Consider the following 11,046-nt stretch of genomic DNA (forward strand, 5'->3'; position numbering starts at 1 on the left):
TGTGTGTGGCCTTGATACATAGGAACACCGTGTCCCTCACCAGGAACCACATCCGACAGACGTCCTACATCGAGTGTATTTACCTGACCCTAAAGGCTAGAGACAGTCTAGGGATTCTGTTAGTGTATCGGCCACCCCGTGCATTAGCGGACTCCCTTAACGAGCTGACACAGTTGGTCGCTGAGCTGATATTGGAGACGCCCAGGCTACTTGTCCTGGGTGACTTCAATATCTCCCTCACGACCAGCTATGTTCCATCCGGTGCGGCTCGGGAATTCATGGATACCATGACGGCCATGGGCCTGTCTCAGCTGATACAGGGTCCTACGCATTGTGCGGGTAATACTCTCAATTTGGTCTTCTGTTCGGATGCGGAAAATCCGTGGGCGGAAATAGTTAATGTTTCCCCCTTGTCATGGACGGATCACTTCCTGGTAGAGGTGAAAATCAAGGCCTCTACCCAGATCCCCCCCGGGGGTGGTGGACCTATTAGGATGGTCCACCCTCGAAGGCTGATGGAACCCAAAAGGTTCCAAGAAGCTTTAGAGGGGTACATGGTTGGAAGCGACGGCGACTCTGTTGATGCCCTCACCGGTACTTGGAATACCGGTCTCTCCAGGGCTATACACAGTATCGCTCCCAAGCGCCCTCTCAGGCCGGCTTCCAAATGTAAGCCTTGGTATACGGAAGATCTCCGGGCAAGGAAGCGGGTACTGCGACGGCTAGAGTACCGTTGGCGGAAACACCTTCGCTTAGACGACAAGGCTCTCCTAGCCCAATTGTTAAAGGACTACGGAGAGGCGATACGAGCAGCAAAGAATTCGTTCTATGGTGCTCGTATTGCGTCCGCAGAGTCGCGTCCGGCAGAGTTGTTCAGCGTGGTCAGGGAGCTAACTTAGCTCCCTCCCGCCCTGAACCAGATCCTTGAACCTACTGAGGCCTGCTGTGATTTTTTTAACGACTTTTTTGCGGATAAAACCTCTCGTATAAGCGAAGGTCTGAACGCCGACATTTTAGCAGAACCTAGGGTAGAGGTGTCCAGAGCCTCCGTGGACTTTATTAAACTGGATCGGTTTGAGTCGGTGAGTACCGAGGATGTGGACAAGATCCTCGGAAGTGTTCGGAAGACGACCTGCTCTCTCGATCCCTGTCCCTCGTGGTTAGCGGCCCAGGGGGGACCGGCGGTAACAACCTTGTTACGCCGGATAGTTAATACATCTTTGAGGGATGGGCAATTTCCATCACAATTGAAATTGGCCATAGTAAAACCTATTCTAAAAAAGCCCTCCCTCAACCCCCTGGTTCATAATAATTATCGGCCTGTTTCGCTGCTACCATTTTTGGGAAAGGTGATCGAGAGGGCGGTTGCAATCCAGCTTCAGGCGGTCTTGAATAAACGGATTATCTGGATCCATTTCAAACTGGCTTCCGGGCGGGTTACGGGGTTGAGACGGCCATGGTCGCCTTGGTCGATGATCTCCGTCTGGGCATCGACAGGGGAAGCGTGTCCCTGTTGGTGCTCTTGGACATCTCAGCGGTTTTCAATACCATAGACCATGGTATCCTTCTGGGACGCCTGGCAGAGGTGGGAATCGGGGGCACTGCGCTCCAGTGGTTCCGGTCCTACCTCTCTGGGAGGTCCCAGATGGTGCAGCTGGGAGACGTGTGCTCCGATGAGCGGGCCCTTAAAACTGGGGTCCCTCAAGGAGCCATTCTGTCTCCCATGCTATTTAACATTTACATGAAACCGCTGGGAGAGATCATCCGGAGACATGGGGCGCGGGGTTATCAGTACGCTGATGACACCCAAATTATTTTCTCTATGTCTCCGACTGATGCAGTGACCAGAGATGGGGTCTCTCCTCTCGTGGCCTGTCTAGAGTCAGTAATGGGCTGGATGAGGGAAAACTGACTCAAGTTGAATCCAGAGAAAACAGAGGTACTAGTGATAGGTTCCCCTGGTCCAGGAATGGCGGTGGTTCCACCTGTCCTGAACGGGGTCATGCTCCCTGTGAAGGACTCTGTGCGCAGTCTGGGGGTGCTTCTTGACTCGTCGCTTCACCTGACTGCTCAGGTGAATGCGACGGTCAGGAGCACCTGTCATCAGCTTCGGCTTATTCGCCAGCTGCGCCCATACCTGGCCCAGAGGGACCTTGAAACTGTTGTACATGCTCTGGTAACCTCGAGGCTGGATTTCTGCAATGTACTCTACATGGGGCAACCCTTATACCAAACTCGGAAACTGTAAATGGTGCAGAACATGGCAGCCCGCACCCTCAGAACGTCTGGGCAGCAATTACTGAAGGTCCCTGGGGCGAGATTATCCTCCACTACACGGAGGACATTTTCCACTGCTGCCCCAGCCCTTTGGAATACGCTGCCCACTGAGCTCCGCTCGACTACCACCCTGGCCCAATTCAGGAAGGACCTGAAAACCTTCCTGTTCCAACAGGCATTCCCCGAATAAAATCCTGTGGGCCTCCCTCCTCTTCCGTGGCCAAGAGGTTGGGCTATGGGGCTTTTTTGCCTGTTATTTTTATTGTTTGAATGGAGGGCTGATGTATTTGTATTTTAATGTATTTTTTGTATTTTAATGCTTCATGTATTAATGTTTTTAACCTTGTTGTAAGCCGCCCTGATCATAGGAAGGAGCGGGATATAAATAAAAACTTTATTATTATTATTATTTATTAGTTGTCTTGCTAGCTGTTTTTAAGTGGAAAGATGTAGCAAATGGAAAATAAAAAAGGAAGAAATAATAAATTATGAGTATTAGTAATTTTTATGTCTTTTACTATAAAACAAGTCAAGAAATAAATGGCCTTTTTTAGTTCTATTTAGCTCCACAGAGAATAAATGCAGTAACTGGCACAAATATTTTACCAATGGAAGCTGTCATGGTGAATATGGACACAATCCAGCCAAAGTTGAGCACTTCTAAATCCCAGTGACTTGGATCCAGAACCATTCAAATAGGACTTAATCATAATTAATGATATATCCCACTGAATTCAGTGGGTAAGCAGGCCTAGATCTGGAGCTAACCTACTGATTTGAAGGGATTTGAAAGTACTTACAAACTTTACTCTCTTCAAAAGAAATCAAAGGGATTTAAGCACAGTGGCTGGACTGCACTGAATTAATTTTTCCTTGTTTCACCCTTTTCCCTTTCTTTCTTTCTTTCTTTCTTTCTTTCTTTCTTTTTAACTGCTTCAAAACACTGCAGACATAATCCTAGCATTTTTTTTACCACAGTGATAGACTCACCAAATTATATTATTCTAATATTGTGGCTTGTGACTAAGGACAATAGTTTTCCCTCCCATCAGGGATGTGGCTAGGATTTTAGGAAGGGGGGGTCCAGACTAAGTGCCACCATTATAATGGGGCCTGGGCGTCCGGATCCCAAGGATTCCCCCCTGGTAGGCTTGCCATTTCACGCTGGTGGGCGGGACTTTCCCGCCCCCCTGGGGGGCGTGCCCGGTCCCGTCCCGACCCCGCCCCCGGGTGGCTGCCCAACTCTGAGCTCCCAGGGCTGCTGCCTGCCTTCTATAGAGTGCTGCCTGTGAAACATGCCTGGAGCAGCAGCAGCAGGAGGACTGAACCCAGCAGGGGCGGGGTCTGCTGCACTGCCCTGCCTCTATTGGCCAGCCCTCTGCTTCCTTATTTGGGCAACATCCATGCAGGGAGGAATTTACATTCAGGCAAGCTGCTGCTTCCCCCTTTCGCTTTCCCCTCCTTCTCTTCTTATTATTGTTCCGGTTTTTTTTTCTTCTCCTCCTCTTCCCCTCCTCTTCCTCCTCTCCTTTTTCTTCCTTTCTCCCCCCTCCTCATCTTCTTTTTCTCTTTCTTCCTCTCTCTAAGCCCCCCTCCTTTTCTTCTCAGGGGTCCAGGGCTTCTCAAGAAAAGAAAAAAGGCTTTGGATCTGTCCCATAAATCCCTCCTAAGTTGAGACATACAGTACCTGGGAAAAACAGGGGGCGAGGGGTTTGGGGGGGTTGGAGGGGGCAAGGAAAAGGTGGAAGGGGGGAATTCCTAAGAAGTCTTGGAAGTGGGAAATGTAGTTTGCAATGGCACAAGGGTCTGCCTGTGGTCTTGCAAATGCTATGCCTGCTTGGAAGTGGGAAATAGTTTTTCTAAGCACAAAGGACTGTCTGTGATCTTGCAAAATGCTATGCTGCTTGGAAGTGGGAAATGTAGTTTTCAAAGGCACAAGGGTCTGCTGTGGTCTTGCAAAATGCTATGCCTGCTGTGAAGTGGAAATGTAGTTTTCAATGGCACAAGGGTCTGCCTGTGATCTTGCAATGCTATGCATGCTTGGAAGTGGAAATGTATTTTCTAAGGCACAAAGGACTGCCTGTGATCTTGCAAATGCTATGCCTGCTTGGAAGTGGAAATGTAGTTTTGCAATGGCACAGGGTCTGCCTGTGATCTTGCAAATGCTATGGCTGCTTGGGAGTGGGAAATGTTCTTGTGAATTGGGGGGGGGGGTGTTTGGCCAGAAAGAGAAGTACATTTCAGCCTTCTGTCTAGGGATAATGCCAAAATGTCCTCCATTTTGAGCATGCCTAAGAAACATGCAATTAAATTAACATTTTAAAAAAATTATCAATTTTTCATGTGTCCTCCATTTTTTAAAAAACGTGTCCTACATTTGAAAATGTGGCCCTACATTTGTCCTACATTTGTCCCAGTTTGGAGGTCCTGCCTTATGGCAACCCTACCCCCTGGCTACATCCCTGCTCCCATGACAGATTTTAGGCTGCAATCTTACACACACTTCCTTTTGAAGTAAGCTTACTTGAACTTAGTTCTGAGTATGCTTGTGTACAATTACAGGTAATCGATTTAGCAATACTCTTCTGACTGTACTGTCACTAATTATTGGTGCTACTGTTAATAACTATTTAATCAAGTCTGACACTAGTTTTTGAATTTCATTACCATTCCACTTGACTCCACTGTTTTCAATGTCTACGGCTGCATTGGTACTACACAAACAATTCAGTTTGATTTAAATACCATGGATGAATGCTATAAAATCGTGGGATTTGTAGTTTGTTGTGAAATCAAAGCTCTCTGAGAAGAAAAGATTAAATATTTCACAAAACCACAAATCCCAGAATTCAATAGCATTGAGCCATGATGGTTAACGTGGTGTCAAACTGGATTATTTCTGCAGTGTGGATGAAACCTACATTTCCCTCTCTATATCCAGTGGAAGCTTATGGCTGTGATGTCAGTGGGATTCACTCTGGGCTTTACTCTACATGTTAAAAGAATTATTAATGGTGCCAAACCCTATTCTATCCCCAAGATGGGCTAAGCAGTTTGTACAGCTCCATTAAAGCTTCTGCTGTCTTGCCATAGGGTGGGGAGAAACCACAGACACATGTGTATACAGATAACTACTGGCTGAATAATACTCCTGGTGAACTGCAGTGTTTTGCCCTCCAGATGTCATGGATTTCAGCTCCCCTGATCCTTGACAGTGATGGCCATGCTGGGTGGCACTTCTGGGAGCTGAAATCTAAAAGAATGTGGGGGACCAAACATTAAAAACCACTGCTCTAGTGCACAAATCTATGCTATGATAAAACTTTTAATCTTGTATATGCTATCCAACTCTTTTTTCCTATTTTCATTGCAATATACTGATAATACATGGCTAAGTTTGAACTGTTAATCAACTCAACAATACTCATCTGGTAGGAGCTTAGTTTAAAACAAAAACAAGTACACCTTGCAAGGGTAAAAGCAGATGTCACAGAAAAGCATTCTAGTTTGCATTTATCATAATCATATAACAGGAGTTAAATGGGAAATGAAAGGGCAATTTGCTGATTATTGTTGCTACTCTGACTCAGCCTGAGTTCTAAGAAGCCTATCTGTAGGGCAATTTCTTAGCCTGTTTCAGTGCAGGATTAAGAGCACAGGAAGAGCTTTGCGGTCAAGCATTCATTGTTTCTAGAGGCTGGAATAATACATTTAATAAGTAACTAGCCACAGTTACAGTTCCAAGGGCCCCAGCAGTCAGCTACAGTAATATTTATGGAATTTGTAAACTACTGTTTACTTTGTCATTATTCAGAATAAACTAAAATAATCCCTTCTTGGTTAATTAAAAACTCATCTGAACGCTACAAGTATGGTATAAAACACATTTAAGTAGTAAGGCCACATCCACTCTGTAAAAAAAAAGTAACTAAAACAATTACAGTTACACATCAGAAAAGATCAGGTTATCCTCCATTACAGTTGTGATGACTAATGTAATTCAGTTATGTTACTAACGCAATTTAGTTATGTCTTAGTAACTTACTGTCTGGAGACCTCTTAGTACTCTACACTGCTGTAGCTATACTAGTTCAGGTGGTCACAGTGGGAGAAAAACAGTTATGGACATAGCAATCATGAAGGAAGAAAGACATTGGAGAAAATAGGCTATTAGAAGCTGGAAGAAGTGCAGCTATTAGTACAGAATACTAACAGTATTTCAGCTATTATCTGTAATGAATTACTTACTTACTCGCTTTTCAAATGGTGGCCAAGCTTGGAAACAGAGCACAAGTTAGACACAGTCTCTTGTCCCCCCCCCCCCCCCCCCAATCCTAGGATGTAATTGTGAAACCTTTGAGTGCTTCTGAACATGAATGTTTCATACTGCTATTCTGGCCAATAAATACTAGTAGGTAGATTATGGAAAAGTTTATCTGAAGATGCCAGCCACAGATGCTGGCGAAACGTCAGAAAGAAACTCTGCTAGAACATGGCCACATAGCCCAAAAAACCCACAAAAAATTACTCTGTTGGACTACAGTTTATAGGATTCTTTAGCCAGCATGGCCAGCTTTAATATGGAAAAGCAATGATCCTCCATTGCTTTTAACCTCTTTAATGCTTGTAAATCTGAAGGTGTGGGGACAATTCTTAGGAACAGAAAAGACAAATATATATTCATCAAAGGTACTGGAAAGCCAATAACAGAACTCTGTGTATACCAGCTCAGACGTATGTCCCAAAGAGTTCAGTGATGCTTACTGTTAGGTAAATGTATCTAGGGAGTTTATCGTACTAACAAAAAACCTGACTGTTCCCCAGTGGGATACAGTCAGGTTCCTGGGCTCCCAGACTCCCGGGAATTATCGCACATAATTCGCCTCTGATTCCAGCAGGCGATTGCAACCTGGCTGCAGCCTGGGTCCTAGGTATGCTTCAGAGTGTGCTTTTCAAAGTCGGGAGTGGGTTTTTAGTCGATGCGATAAACTCCTAGGATAGAAATTTAAACCATATGGTTTGGAGGTTTGTATAAGAATTTACTACAGTGACAACCCGCTAAGTACTTCTCAGCTGGACAGATTGGTAGATTGAAGCAAGAAAAAGTACATGAGTCATAAAATAAATTAATATCATTAGCAAGCTTCCATTTAAAAAAATCTCTCTTCTCATTTGTCAGATACAATAAATTATCACAATTAAACAAAATCTCAAAATATTATTGCAGTAGTTATAAACAATTTGAAGTTCAATTTACCATATTCTTTGCTTATTAAAATATGTTTATACACCACACAAGTCTTCCAAATAACTGGTTTGTTGGTTATTATATTATTAGAGTATGCGTATTAAATGGCATATATCTTGGAAACAGCTGTTCTTGTCCAAAATTATATTCTTGCTCTGGAATAATCTTGATTGAATTTAAAATAAACACAAAACAGACTAAGATTGGCCATTTTTATGCTAGAACATAAAATTATTTTTTTCAAGTATTACAATGGAAAATTACATCTAAACATAGCTGTGCTTAGGTTCATGGAGCTTGTACACATTAACACTGTAAAATGATGAGCAAAAGATATTTCCATTACATCGTAGCCACTGTATGAATCGAAGGCAGAGAAAAACACAAGCAGTAGACAGAAGAGTTTACCTTGCATTACATAACACAGGAGCAGGGGAGTGAAAGCAACACTTGAGAAGTATACACTGTACCTGAAAAACCTAACTGCATATGCAACTCAAAGTCAGTTATCCTAGTATGATTTTCATTTCTGATCTTGCAGATCTTCAATGCTAAATATATTTACATTACTTAGGGGAAAATCTGAGACTGAAGCCAAGAAAAATAAGGGTGAGAGGGGGTACAAGAGCCCTCCACTAATAAGGAGCTCTTTTCATACAGTCCTTGTCATCTTGGTGTAACTGATAATGTAGGTAATAGTGCAGTCAGCCTAACTGATGAGTGATGATATACAGTAGCATGGTTGCCTATTCTATCAGAAGATTTTTTGATGTACAGCATCCCACTCAGCCTCTGTTTGCACTGTATTCTTGCCATTGCTACTGAATTATATATTGTATATTAGAATATTTATTTCTATACCATCTTTTCCTCAGATTGGGATTCAAAAACTTACAAAGCAGCTGAAGATCTGAAATAATAACATTAGGATAAAGTAAGCAAACATAAGGAGTGTGGGATAACAATACTTCACTTATTTCTTCTTTAAGTACTTCAGAGTTCTTTTTATGGTAAAATTGCTATGTAATGAATCATTAATTGTCATATGTCGATTATTTTTTACTGTACTAAACAGGCTGGGACCAGATATCTGTTCTCACATGTGACTATTTGTTAAGATATTCTGTTTAAACTGTAAAATGAAGTGTGAGAATAAAGGAGGGGGTGATCACCTGCTTGAAATGAGGAAAGGTCTCGGCATTCAGGATATCCCTACTTCAGAGAACAGGAAATCAATAATTATGTCAGCCCTTTATATTTTTTCAAATAGTGTTCTGAAATTCTCATGGAAGGTGCAGGGTTTCCTCAATAAGATCAGTAATGACAAACAAATTATCCTGAGATCTTCCAGTTGGTTATGGTAGCTTGACCAAACATCTCCTGAAAGATTCTGAGGAGACACAGGCCACACGAGGGGAAAAACCAAGCTGTAAAAATATCCAGACTGGTTGAATCTTGCCCCTGGCATGGGACGAGAGGATGGGCTGCCAGAGACATGTTCCTGACTTCAGCATTCCCTTGCAAACTTTTTAACTTGGTGGAGAAGGGTAAAGGAGAAGAGGACAAAGCAGAGGAGATTGGAACAAACCACTGCCACATGCAAGAAGCTGCAAGTCAGCACAAGAACCACCGCCAATTTTCAAAGCACTTCTTTTTCCTTTTGGATATTTACATTAAAAGGGGAAACCTAACAGAGTTTTGGAACAAGAACTATCTCCAACTACAAAATCTAAAGCTTTATAAACAGATGGAAACTGAGAGCAAAATATATATAAATATTTACTAATAGGAGAGTGCCTTAAGCAGCGTAAACCATGACAGAGATAAAGAGGAATGGAGGAAAACAACTAGCTAATTGTTTCAAACTATTACAAATATAAATTCTGATTTCTTCTACAATTATTGAGAAAAACTTCACCAGTTATCAGATTATTACAATATAGACTTCGTAGACTGTAAATATATCTACAGACTCCATTATGGACCTATCTACAGATTTATTTACAGTATATTTACAGACAGATTCTTATGAGACAGCTTCTTATTCTTTCTCTTTATTTATGAAGCAATTGAGCTAAGACAGAAAAAAAGGAAAAGAGGAAGAGAAGGAAAAGAAACAAAATATAAGTAGTAGAGTGGGACCAAGGACCCTATCTCATGGAATTAAACCAATGACTTACCTTTCCCAAATTCATTGCTAATTTGGGAGGCAGCCAACTCATATCACACAGAAATCACCACCAAATCACTGCCCAGGTCCGTCCCGGATGCAGCCTGGGTTTTATAAGCTGCTTTAGCAGCCATTTTTAGAATTCAATGCTAATGCTGGAGGCAGCTGGGTTGGAAGCTTCTAACTTCTAAAAACGGCCGCCAAAGTGGCTTACAGGGCCTGGGCTGCATCCAGACGGACAGGGGTGGCAATTCGACGGCGATTTCTGTGTGATAGCACCCAGCTGCCTCCTGAATTAGCAATGATTTTGGGAACAGTAAGCTGCAGGTTTAGCCCCACGTGATAGGGTCCAAAGTTGAACTAAGATAGACCTCAAAGATTTTCCACTTTAAAATTATCATTCATTTCAGTTTGAGCTGGTAAATTAAATGACAATGTATATGAACATTGAATTGAAATTCTGAATGAACTATGTTGGGACTGTATTGACATATTGAGTAGACTGTAAGTGAAGAAGGAAGACTGTGAAGAGAAGTTAATTAATTAAGGAATCAATTAATTAATTTCTATTCATCATTAATCATTTCTATTCAACCAGTCCAGCAAGCCCGCAGTCTTGGTTTTATCTTTGATTCTTCTCTGTCGTGTATCCCACAGATCCAGACCACAGCCAAGGCTTGCCAATTCTTATTATACAATATTGCCAAAATCCGACCTTATCTCTCCGCCTCTACTGCCAAGATCCTGGTCCATGCCCAAGTGGTCTCACGACTCGATTACTGTAACGTCCTCCTGGCTGGGCTTCCTCTTTCTCACCTCCGTCCTTTAATTTCTGTCCAGCATTCAGCTGCACGCATTATAACATCCGCCCACCGCTCTGACCACATCTATCCTGTGTTGGCATCCCTTCACTGGCTCCCCCTCCCTTTTCGTATTCAGTATAAGCTCCTGCTGTCCATGTTTAAAGCCCTCCGTGGGCTGGCCCCTCCTTACTTATCAGACCTTATTTCTTCTCACCTTCCCACTAGGGCCCTCCGTTCTGGTAGTCAAGGTCTGCTGTCCCATCCCAGGGTTTCCTCTGCCCCATCTCGGATTCGCCCCTTTTCACTCGCTGCCCCTCACTCCTGGAACCTTCTTCCCCTGCAAACAAGAGCCATCTCTTCTTTAACCAGCTTCAAAACGGAGCTGAAGACCATCCTGTTCAGAGAAGCGTTCCCAGGCATTGCATAATTGTCACTTGCTTTTTGTTTTTCTTTTGTTGTCTGTTTTATTGAATCATTTCCTGTATTGCTATGTATTTTATATGTATTATCCTACTAGAGAGGCCCCTTCCCCACCACCTTTCCCTTCT

Source organism: Sceloporus undulatus, chromosome 2 (assembly GCF_019175285.1).
Source record: "Sceloporus undulatus isolate JIND9_A2432 ecotype Alabama chromosome 2, SceUnd_v1.1, whole genome shotgun sequence".
Taxonomy (NCBI): Eukaryota; Metazoa; Chordata; class Lepidosauria; order Squamata; family Phrynosomatidae; genus Sceloporus; species Sceloporus undulatus.